The sequence below is a fragment of the Anabrus simplex genome, chromosome 7 (genome assembly GCF_040414725.1).
Source record: "Anabrus simplex isolate iqAnaSimp1 chromosome 7, ASM4041472v1, whole genome shotgun sequence".
In the NCBI taxonomy this organism is placed as follows: Eukaryota; Metazoa; Arthropoda; class Insecta; order Orthoptera; family Tettigoniidae; genus Anabrus; species Anabrus simplex.
In genome coordinates, this window is record NC_090271.1 from 248,502,559 (window position 1) to 248,515,488 (window position 12,930).

The window sequence follows — 12,930 nt, forward strand, 5'->3', positions numbered from 1 at the left end:
TGTCATAAGAGGGGTTCGTAACTAGTTAGAGTGCGTTGGCGGTCATAGGACACTTAGATGAGTCCTGCCATTTCTTCCACTTTCCTTTAGACTATCCGACATCCCTTCGCAAACTCCTTTATTATTTTCCAAACGCAACGCTGTTATGTTAGGTTGCGAAGCCTAGGGTGTATTTCACTTTCACCCCCTTCGTGATCCTTGTCTTTCTTTGGCCGATGTATTCCTTTTCCGAAGTGCCAGATCACTTCCGTTTTCCCCCTTTGATAAGTGTTAATAGAGGATTGTCGTCCGGTCGTACTTCGTCTTAAAACAATAATCACGCTACCAAAAACAAACGGCTCTGCCGCGAAATTTGAAAAGTGTTATAAGGAGTGGAAAGCGGGCCACTCAGCCTCGTTATGTTAACTGAGTAAAGGGAGTTCGATACCCACCACAGCCGTCCTCGAAGTGGTTCTCTATGATTTCTCACTTCTCCTCCAGGCGAATGCCGGGATGGTACTTCACTTAAGGCCACTGCTACTTCCTTCCTTCTCCCTTGCCTAACCCTTGATTTTTTTTTACGGGGGGGCCTCCGTAGGCCGCTCCCCCGGCGTGGCAATCGACACAATCTAAATTGCCTCCGACATGCTATTAGTTCTAAGTAGAAAGAGATAGCAGGGAGAGTGGGAAGTGATACAAGGACTATCTGCCTGTTTCCACGTTAAACACGTTACCAGGCGATTTTGTATTTGTAGGATGGTGTTAAGGTATGGTATTGAAGGGTCAGGGAAAAACCACATAGGCAGAAAATGGAAGGAGCCTACATGTAAAACCTGACATCTTTTGATAGCACATGCAAGGATGTGGGCTGGAAAAATCCAGAGGTTTTGTTAGTTAGGAGTATGTGACATGCAATCATAACCATTTACCTAGCTTTTGTCAATTATTATGGGGAGTCAGTCCTTCTTGTCACTGCCTGGTGCGGCTCGGGTCCGCTGGCCTCTAGACTTTGGGCCACAGGTTAGCCCCTTGGTCCAGCAGCCAGCAGTCCCTGGTGCCAAGTCTCCTTTTAAGGAGAAGGGGAGTAGTGCCAAGCCTTACTTATTGTAAGGGGCATCTTCTTTCTCCCTTGATGACGGCCCTTCTTCGCGGTGTTGGTGGCACACACTTGTCTCTCTAACTATATACACATATATACACTTATCCTATCATATATACATTAATACTTTTATTCTGTAGAGTGCGGGCCGCTTTTCCGCTCTCGTGTCCTGTAAAACAAGTTGAAATCATCCTATTCCCGCACAAGGCGCCTGTTCAGCACAGCACATGAGGCCGCCTGGACGACGTACTGGCCCTCCCCTCCGGTTGAACCTTCGACCCAAAGCCTCGCGCTCCAGGACATTGCCTTGAGGCGAAAGAGGTAGGATCCCTCACTGAGTCCGAGGGAAAAACTAACCCTGGAGCGTAAACAAATTAAGGAGAAGAAGAACAAGGAGAAGAGATGGATCTGTCTTTCCTGTGCTCTACTCACTATGTAACCTTTAAGAATCGCTTTCATTTAGGTGTAAGTGGAACGCAGCTGTCAGGTTATCGCTGAGCACTCTTTATCACGCAACATATTTGAAGCAACTAGGAAGGCATTCCGGCTTGAGAGACACCAAGTTCCGCCATTTACTGTAAGAGGGCCAACTCTGGATTCCGTGGTGTAGTGGTTATCACGTGCGCCTTACAAGCCCAAGGTCCCCGGTTCGATCCCGGGTGGAAAAAAAGCAATTTTTGGCTTTTTGTGGAAACCTGCTTGTTTCAATTCTCGAGATAAATGGTGAATTTGAATGAGGTGAGCACTCCTATTCGCAACATATTTCGTCCCTGGTGCATCTGGGTTGAAGTATAGTTACAGACAAGCTTGCTAACTAATAAAGGGAGGAAATTAAGGAGTTTTTATTATTATTATTCGTAAAAGCACTATGTGTTACATACTTGCATGTTTTAGGGTCTGGAATACATTTTTCCTTTTTTTAGTATATAACTTAAACAATTCATCAAATGCACTGAATGCATTTATGTCATTACGGCATTCCGGATATTAGCATAAATAATGAATTCAATATGCTGCTCATGGTATTATACCATTCATAGAAAAAATTTGAGCACTCTTTATTCAATAAGTGAAAGTGTAATTCTTTAGTAATGATGAAATGTAACATTAGGAGAACCCTAGCCATCATTAATCATTGCACGGTATTATAAATTTAACGTGACATTGTTCAACATGAACACTACCGAGCACGTTGACCATGCTGTTAGGGTCGAGCCGCTGTGAGCTTGCATTCGGGAGATAGTGGTTTCGAATCTCACTGCCGGCAGTCTTGAAGATGGCTTCCTGTGGTTTCCCAATTTTCAAATTAGGCAAATGATGGGGCAGTACTTTAATTAATTTCACGCACTCTCCCTCCCATCTCCTAGCTCTTTCCTATCCTATCGCCGCCATAAGACGTATCTGTGGCGATGCGAAGTATAGAAAAACATCATCACTATTATTACGTGTTCCCAGTTGTTCCAGAAACAGCAACAGAATTCTCTCTCTAAAATGTATTTGGAAGTTTCTACTAAATGTAATCTTTTTGTGGCGATTCATTTCTTATATTTCAAAATGAACATATATAAGTTATAGTTCCTTTAGTTGTCTGTAGGGTTTCTTTTTCTTCTCAATCCGTTTACGCTAATAGTTAGGTTTTCCCTCGGACTAAGCGAGGGATCCCACCTCTACTGGTTTACGGCATTATACAGATATTGGGAATGGATACAAGTGGGAAGGAGGAGCAGTGCCTCACCCAGGCAGTCTCACCTGCTATGCTGAATAAGGTCCTTGTGGGCGGATGTGAAAAAATGAAATATCGTATGGCTTTTAGTGCCGGGATATCCCAGGACGTGTTCAGCTCGCCAGGTGTAGGTCTTTCTATTTGACACCCGTAGGTGACCTCCGCGTCGTGATGAGGATGAAATTATGATGAAGACAACACATACACCCAGCCCCCGTGCCATTGGAATTAACCAATTAAGGTTAAAATCCCCGACGCGCCCGGGAATCGTACCCGGGACCCTCTGCACCGAAGGCCATTACGCTGACCGTTCAGCCAACGAGTCGGACGGGGGACGTGATGATTGGAAGGGATAGACAAGGAGGAGGGAAGGAAGCGCCCCTGGCCTCAAATTTGGTACTATCACGGCATTTTCCTGGAGGAGAATTCGGAAACCACGGGAATTGAACCCTCTCTGATCAACTGACCTCCCGAGGCTGCTTGAACTCCGTTCCAGCCCTCGTACCACTTTTCAAATTTCGTGGCATAGCCGGGAATGGGACCCGGGCCTCTGGGGGTGGCAGCTAATCATGCCAACCACTACACCACAGATGCGAACATTCATCTTTTTAGTATCTTTATTATAACACAGCGTATTTCTCTAAGGAAATTCTTAAATACAATCCTTAGAGGTCGGGCCTGTTTTCCTGTGCTGTAGTCAGAAGCGTAATCTTAAACAGTTTCATTCATTTTAGTATAAGTCGAATGTGAGGCAGTGATGGATGAGAACACGGTTTCACGCAAGAAGGATGAAGAACTTGGGAGGCAGCCAGCCGGGCTTGCGAGAGACAATTTATTTTACTGGCAAGCATAACCCGTCCGTTTCCGTAGTGTAGTGGTTATCACGTGCGCCTCACACGCGCAAGGTCCCCGGTTCGATCCCGGGCGGAAACACAGTATGTTTTTAACTTCCTTATGAGAAAATGCTTGTTTCAATTCTCAATATGAATGATGAATTTGAAATAGGAGAGCGCTCCTATTCCCAATACGTTTCTTCTCTGGTACATCTCGGTGTAGTCTTATTTACATAACTAATGGAAGGAAAAATTATGTTTTTTAGTTATTTGTGTAGTCACTATGTGTTTCGTTACTTCCATATGTTAGGGTCTGTGGTATATTTTTTCCTGGTTTTTGGTAAACAAATGCACATAAAACACACAATGTAATCATGTCATTACAGCATTCCTGACGTTACCATGAACAAATAATTATACATGCTGTTCATGATTTTCCAACATTAAAAAAATAGTGTATTGGCTTTGCGTCCACTAACTACTTTTATGATTTCTGGAGACGCTGATGTGCGTGATTAAGTCCCGCAGGAGTTATTTTACGCTCCACTAAATCTAACATGGCGAGGCTGACGTTTTTGAGCCAGTATCGAACATGCCAAGCTGGGGTCAGAAGACCAACACCTCAACATTCTGAGCCACTCAGCGCGGCTTTCAATTATTTAAAGGAAATATTTGATCACTCATTTATTTAGTAAATGAAAGTAAAATTCCTTAATAATGGTGCAATATAACATATTTAAACATCGTAGTCATAATTTATTATTATTTTGTATTAACACAATAACGTGACATTTTCAATATCATCACTATTATTGCGTGTTCCCTGTTGCTTCATAAACAGAAACTGGACTACTCTCTCTAAAAGGTATTTGGAAGCTTCTATCATAAAGAATTTTGCTCGTGGCGCATTCGTTCCATATACAGTATCTACAAATATACATTTATTTTCTTTAAGTGTCGGTAGGATTTACTGGCACGCAAAATAATTCCTTCCCGACTGTCTACCAGGAAGAGGCTGACGAAGTTGAGCACCATAAAAATCTATCAGTAGCTGGCACACCCGGATTATTGTGTTCCATTCCCAGTTCTGCCTCCGAAGTGGGTGGGGCGGTAGAATAAAACCCAGGGTATCACTTTATTGTCATAAGAGGGGTTCGTAACTAGGGAGAGTGCATTGGCGGTCATGGGACATTTGGCTGAGTCCTGCCATTTCTTCCACTAGCTTGTGCCATTTTTGTTACTTTCCTTTAGACTATCCGACGTCCCTTCGCAACTCTTTTATTATTTTCCAAACCCAACGGTGTTAGGTTAGTTTGGGAAGCCTAGGGTGTCTTTCACTTTCACCCCCTTCGTGATCCTTGTCTTTCTTTGGCGGGATCTTCCTTTTCCGAAGTGCCGGATCACTTCCGTTTTCCCCCTTTCATAAGTGTTAATAGAGGATTGTCGTCCGGTCGTACTTCGTCTTAAAACAATAATCACACCACCAAAAAACAAACGGCTCTGACACGAAATTTGAAAAGTGTTATAAAGAGTGGAAAGGGGTCCACTCAGCCTCGTTAACTGAGTAGAGGGAGTTCATTTTCCACCACAGCCATCCTCGAAGTGGTTCTGTATGATTTCTCACTTCTCCTCCAGGCGAACGCCGGGATGGTACTTCACTTAAGGCCACTGCTACTTCCTTCCCTCTCCCTTGCCTAACACTATTTTTTTACGTTGGGCCCCCGTAGCCCGCTCCCCCGGCGTGGCAATCGACACAATCTACATTGCCTCCGACATGCTATTAGTTCTAAGTAGAAAGAGATAGCAGGGAGTGTTGGAAGTGATACAAGGACTATCTGCCTGTTTCCATGTTAAACACGTTACCAGGCGATTTTGTATTGGTAGGATGGTGTTAAGGTATGGTATTGAAGGGTCAGGGAAAAACCACATAGGCATAAAATAGAAAGAGCCTACATGTAAAACCTGACATCTTTTGATAGCACATGCAAGGATGTGGGCTGGAAAAGTCCAGATGTTTTGTTAGTTAGGAGTATGTGTCGTGCAATCATAACCATTTACCTAGCTTTTGTCAATTAGTATGGGGAATCAGTCCTTCTTGTCACTGCCTGGTGCGGCTCGGGTCAGCTGGCGTCTGGACTTTGGGCCACAGGTTAGTCCCTTGGTCCAGCAGCCAGCAGTCCCTGGTGCCAAGTCTCCTTTTAAGGAGAAGGGGAGTAGTGCCAAGCCTTACTTATTGTAAGGGGCATCTTCTTTCTCGCCTGACGACGTCCCTTCTTTGCGGTGTTGGTGGCACACACTTGTCTCTGTAACTATATACATATATATACACTTATCCTATTATATATACATTAGTACTTTTCCTCTGGAGAGTGCGGGCGTTTTTCCGCTCTCGTGTCCTGTAAAACAAGTTGAAATCTTCCTATCCCCGCACAAGGCACCTGTTCAGCACAGCACATGAGGCCGCCTGGACGACGTACTGGCCCTCCCCTCCGGTTGAACCTTCGACCCAAAGTCTCACGCTCCAGGACACTGTCCTTGAGGCGAAAGAGGTGGGGTCCCTCACTGAGTCCGAGGGAAAAATCAACCCTGGAGTGTAAACAGATTAGGAAGAAGAAGAAGAACAAGGAGAAGAGGTGGATCTGTCTTTCCTGTGCTCTACTAACTATGTAACCTTTAAGAATCGCTTTCATTTAGGTGTAAGTGGAACGCAGCTGTCAGGTTATCGCTGAGCACTCGGTATCACGCAACATAGTTGAAGAACTAGGAAGGCATTCAGGCTTGAGAGACACCAAGCGTTCAGTGCCATTTCGTCCAAGTGCCATTTCGTCCAGCAACAAATTTACTTGAAAAACGTGCCATTTCGTCCAGTTCGGTTTTACAAATTATCATACAAGTTTATGAGTGCCATCTCGTCCAGACGAAATGTTGACAAGGGTTGAGGCAGTGCAGATAGTCAGAGGTCAATGACCCCTGTGCTTACTTGTACAATCACAGGTTGTGGGATATCCACAACTGGTTGTGGGATTTCACTTCCACCCCTGCTGTGAAAAACCATTCCTCCCCTCCTCACCTTTGTTTATGAACAGATACTTCATTCGTTCGAATGATCTCTATGAATTAATATCTTTGTTAATTATGGAGTTTTCAACCACCACAAGGGACCAACCTAGTTTATTACTTAACGGGTATCGGTATACGGTTAAGAATGAGAAGTGCGGTGAAGTTTTGTGGCGTTGTGTTAACCGTTCTGGAAAAGTGTTGACTATAAACCGTGAAATTATTAAAGAAGAGATCCATAATACGTATGTTCCTGATGTGGCTGCACAAGAAGTCCACAAGGGTATGGCACAGGAAAGATGATGATGATGATGATGATGATGATGATGATGATGATGATGCTTTTTGTTTAAAGGGGCCTAACATCTAGGTCTCTGGCCCCTAATGGTACGAAATGAAATGACAAATTAAAAGCCCAAAAACATCCACTGATCACAATTCAAAACGTGAGGACGAAGATTGGTTGGATGGATGGATGGATGGATGGATGGATGGATGGATGGATGGATGGATGGATGGATGGATGGATGGATGGATGGATGGATGGATGGATGGATGGATGGATGGATGTGAATTAAAAACGATCAGTGGAACCGACCCACAGTGCCTCACATGCACGGAAGCTGGCGTATAACAATAGTATTACTGACCAAGGGACTTCTTCTATAGCACAATACTGAATCGATGATACATGTAGTCGAAAGGGGTCCAAAATCCAAGCCAGCGGCCCCTCACAATGGTACTTATCGCTAGGAAAGTAGAACCATGGTATTTGTCATGTTGCGGTACTAATCAAGACTAGCGTAGACTCGCGGTATTCCACACAGTATGGTACTACTCACAGGTAATGAAATTCGCACATGTATTACAGACCTACGTTATTTCGCACATTGCGGCGCCATTTACAGGCAACGCAAACCTATGGTGTTCATCACATAAGGGTACTAACCACAGGGACTCGTACTATCCCGTGGTGTTCCTCATATAGTGCTACTAATCACAAGTGCTGTAAAAGCCGTCGCGCTCTCGTTTGCTACTAATCACAAACCTATTTGGTACCCAACATAGTAATGCTACGCGCAAGTAAAAGCGACCCATGGTGTTCCCCAAGTGTTGGTACTAATCGCAAGTAGTTTCATGGTTCTAATTTGATCATCCCTTGGTTTCCTCTTTTAGTCACCTCTTACGACAGGCAGGGGATACCATGGGTGAATTCTTTGTCTGCGTCCCCCACCCACAAGGTTTGCACAGGGAAAGAAAGAGCCCACGAAGAAACTGATAAATCCATTTCACAGGTAGGTTTATATTTTTTATTTGTGACAATATTTATGCCCCAGACTCTAGGACTGCGCCCCACTGGCTTCTAAATAGGCATATATTAATTTAAAATGAGTTTGAACTCCTTGCAAATCCTGAGGCTGAAGGCCGAAGGAAGTAAACTAGCGAAGCGAGTTTACATTCTGCGAGTGATCTTGCTCGACAGACAGACAGACAGAAATTGAGATAAATTTCGATTCGGCTTCTACGATGTGTAATACATGAAATTATGCCAAAATTTCACTATTCCAAGTAATGCACAGACATAACTCTTATTTTATTTATATAGATAGAATAGTTAGTTCCTTTTGGTTTCAGTTTTTTTACGACGAATTCAAACCTCTTCTACAATCCGGATTTGAACTAGTTACCAGAATTCCTCAGTTATATAACTGCAAGTCTTCTCTGCATAGACAGCGAAGGGATGCTCACGGAATTGAGGCTGAACCCAATCATCGAGATGAAGTTGAGTTGGATTCAGAACGTTTGAATATGGCAGATGGAAATAATTTCTTACTAGCTGACGACTGTGATGGTGAGCGGATACTTATTTTTGCCAGTTCCACAGAAAAAACTGCATTAAGAGAAAATAAGATTTTTTCCATGGATGGCACCTTTAAGAGTGTTAGCAAACAATTTTCTCAGTTATACACCATCCATGTAGATTTAGGAAGCACTGTGGAAGAAACAAACGTAACCCCCGTAGTTTTCTCATTACTTCCTGACAAGAGAAAGTCAATTTACATTCACCTGTTTAACGCCATTCTTCGGGTGATTCCAGACTGGTCCCCTGAGACAGTAACCGCAGATTTCGAAGCTGGAGTGATCGAGGCAATCGACATTGTATTTCCTGCTGCAGAATTTCATGGGTGCTTTTTTCATTTTTCACAAAGTCTATGGAGGAATGTACAAAACCTTGGGCTTGCCAAAGATTACAACACACGCCAGGAAATACGAGACTCCGTGAGAATGTGCGCTGCTCTGGCCTTTTTAAAGACGACAGATGTGGAGGAAGGCTGGCTACACATCCACAGTGTTGCTGTAGCACATGAGAAACTCAATAAGGTTTCTGACTATTTCATTGACCATTGGTTAGAAAACCCTCATTTCCCAATTGATGCATGGAATTGTACCGGAAGGCGGCATCGTACCAACAACGCTGTGGAAGGATGGAACCTTCGCTTGAACGCAATCGTAGGCAAACCACACCCTCGAATAAAACACCTAATTATGACACTAAAGAAAGAAGCAGAATATTCTGCCACGATAATTATCAGGATTGACCTAAATTTAGAATGTCTAAAGAGGAGAAACAAGTACATTGTAATGAACAACACAATAGAAAGAGCCATTGAAAAAATTGGAGAAGTCACGAGACATTGAAAAGTTTTTGAGGAACGTCTTCAAGATAATTAAAATGGATTAAGAGGGACAAAAAAGTTACTGATTTGCATCATCGGACAACGCATTAGCTGGTGCATACTGCACCCGCTCAAAGCCTGAGTCCCAACCAGCATTTATCTCAGGGAGTGTTACGGTCCGAATCTATCGCAACTCATAAACAATAAAAAAATATTTTGAGATATAAGATCTCAAACTAAATGTAAGGGCGCCATCCAATCAGTACTACAGGGTTGAACGGGACACTCTAATCTTTAACTTTAAGGCTCATCATAAAACACACAAATTATATACATTCAGATCAAAGGGAAATTATGAAGGCTCCATCCTAGGAATGGGGACGGATATTTAAACGGTCACCAAGGGTTTACTATTCTACAAGAACAAGAACCTGGAACTATTTCCTTGCAAATGCTAAAGGAGCATTTTATTTAAGTAAACAACTGAAATTTTACACACAATCAAAATCTGTTGACCCTTGATTTGCCGGTAATTTGGCAAATTATTCCTGAAAATGATTACCTAATATTTGTCACTTTTGACCACCCTTCCATTTTGGTGGTAGAACCGTTGATATCTGAAGGTATCAGATTTACCTTCGTTAACACCATGACCATATTTGCTCATGGACCAAATACCTGTTGGCTAAGTAGGCGCGATCACATGGACCATGTTATCGCCTCCACTTTGATTGAGATGAGACCAACCCGGGAAACTACAAACTCTCCCCGGGTTCCTAACCAAGATATGCTAATCGTTAGTTGAAGGAAGACGACAAAGGGACTCTAACCTTATGGTCCAGATGTAGGGATTTGCCTTCATTTTACACATATTAACTTAACTTATTACTTACAACCAATTGACATTATTACGTTAATTCGCCAGCTGACTTCCCTAGTATCATACATCATCAGCATCCGAAATAAAAAGAAAAAAAAATATTTTTTAAATATTATTATTATTATTATTATTATTATTATTATTATTATTATTATTATTATTATTATTATTGTCATTATGTTTCGTGGAGATCATGATTATCGTAACCCGTAATCATCCTCGGAATAAAATTTCAACTTTTCGCGATTTTTATTTTCATTTGAAATAAATAAAAGTAGCTTCTTTGATTATTCTTCTTCTCCTTCTTCAAATATTCTCATTATATTTATTATTAGTTAAAATCTCAAATTTTTCATTTCAACTCCCAACATCATTATTATGTCCAAATTAAAAAAAAGTAAATTCTTATTCAAAAAAAGTAGTTTTTTATATTTATTATTATTATTAATTTTAAAAAAAATTAATTTCGCCTGTTATACGGTAGTCCACTCTTAATATGTTTAACGCATAACCCCTTTTACAATTCCGATTTAGTTTGGCACTAATCAATCCAGATACGATTTACTTGGATTATTATTATTATTATTATTATTATTAATTTTAAAAAATTAATTTCGCCTGTTACACGATAATCCCCTCTTAATATGTTTCACGCATAACCCCTTTTACAATTCCGATTTATTTTGGCACTAATTAATCCAGATATGATTTACTTGGAATATTATTATTATTATTATTATTATTAATTAAAAAATTAATTTCGCCTGTTACACGGTAATCCACTCTTAATATGTTTAACGCATAACCCCTCTTACAATTCCGATTTATTTTGGCACTAATCAATCCAGATATGATTTACTTGGAATATTATTATTATTATTAATTAAAAAAAATAATTTCGCCTGTTACACGGTAATCCACTCTTAATACGTTTAACGCATAACCCCTTTTACAATTCCGATTTATTTTGGCACTAATCAATCCAGATATGATTTACTTGGAATATTATTATTATTATTAATAGTATTATTATTCTTTCGAGAATCTTTATTTTTATTCCCCATCTTTATAATTTAGTCATATACGTTCTCTCCCAAACAGAAATCGCCAAGATCCGAATTCACATCGGTCGGGACATAATAGTTTTCGGACCCGCAACCTTATTTTCGTACTGTCGTCAATTCATGGAGACCATATGCTCCTAAGACAATTATCAAATCCCATAACACCTCGCAGTTGGGCAAATACCTCCAATCTCTGCAAGTGTTAAATTATTCCTTCCTTTTCCATTTTGAAGTCCATTTATCCATTGGAACTCTTCAAAACATTTTCACAAATTAACCCTCGGTGTGTGGACTCTATTCTGCCACTCAAGACACCGGTATATAAATACAACCTCTATGTGGGCCTTAAGATCCATCTATTTCTTCATCAACATCAGTACAATTCACTTTCATTTCGGGCCGGATTTCTGTCCCACAAAACTCCAAATCTCAACTTTTGGCTCAAATCCCTCTGGATCTCAAACATAGCGCGACCATATTATAAAAGTGCCTATCTCGTTTCTACCAAATTTATTTATGATTATTATGGAGTCCAAAAACGTTAAATCAAAAATTAATGTTAAATCTGGATTCACTTGCACAAATTATAATTATTCACGGCACATGTGATCTCCACATTAAAATTACTTTAATTTGCAATCATTCTATCCAACTAGGCCCGTGCCTTTATTCTCAAAGATTATTATTAAACACGCCTTTACACATTACCAAATTAATTTATTACTCCGACACTTCTACAGATTATTATTATTTGACCACTGGCGAACTTCGCGATATTTACAAACAAATCAATGGACTTCATTCCGTCCCACAACAATTTAAATCACTTGGCAATCCTACCTCTGGATTATCTTAACAACATGCCTTAATATCTATAAAAATTCCGATAACGGAAAAACACTTTGGAAGCACTTCTAAATGAATATTTACATTATATTTACGTGAAACGTGCTCCATATCATATCAAACAACTCAAGCACTTGAATGAACAACTCAACCCTACTATACTCTATTTAATAATCAAAATTATGATGAGTGCTCGATCTAATCTACATATTAATTTGTCCCTTTGTCTATCTATCTTTGAATTTATACGAGCCGAAAACGGCTCGTTTCACAATCAAGTTACCATGATAAATTAATATGATTTCCTCCCCCTAACGATAGCAATCTATAAATATGTTAGAAGGTACTCAACTCTACCATTGTAGTCTGCTAAAACCGGACGAGAAGCCATAGCCCCTCCGGTTTTTAGCAATGCATTCCACTGGTATTCATGCCAGCTTGAAGAATTAATCCTTGACCCTTTTCAACTTTACACATTTTGAATAAAAACAAATAAATTAACTGGTGCACTTTGGAATAATTTCCACCCTAAATTCTATTCACAAATTTTACACTCTCGGCCTTGTATCTAGCCCACTTAATGTAGATATACATTCTTCATTCCTTTCCCGGACACTAGGAACATGGGATACATCGGGTTTCCCTTTACAACGGCCCGTGCGCGCACTTGAATTTCCCGTCTCACGTTCGTGTAGCTGACCAGGTATCAGTTTTGAATCGACTGTTTAATAGGTGACATAAACACTCGTGACCGTTCTCATGTAACGCACT

General features: G+C 40.9%; 2 non-coding genes across 2 annotated transcripts; both read left to right on the forward strand.

Annotated features, from left to right (window-relative positions):
- The first annotated feature begins 1,673 nt into the window (after positions 1-1,673).
- TRNAV-UAC (transfer RNA valine (anticodon UAC)) lies at positions 1,674-1,751 on the forward strand. Its single transcript has one exon. It is a non-coding gene; the product is annotated as a tRNA-Val (tRNA).
- A 1,910-nt stretch (positions 1,752-3,661) lies between these two features.
- Positions 3,662-3,734, forward strand: TRNAV-CAC (transfer RNA valine (anticodon CAC)). The gene has a single exon. It is a non-coding gene; the product is annotated as a tRNA-Val (tRNA).
- The last annotated feature ends 9,196 nt before the right edge of the window (positions 3,735-12,930 follow it).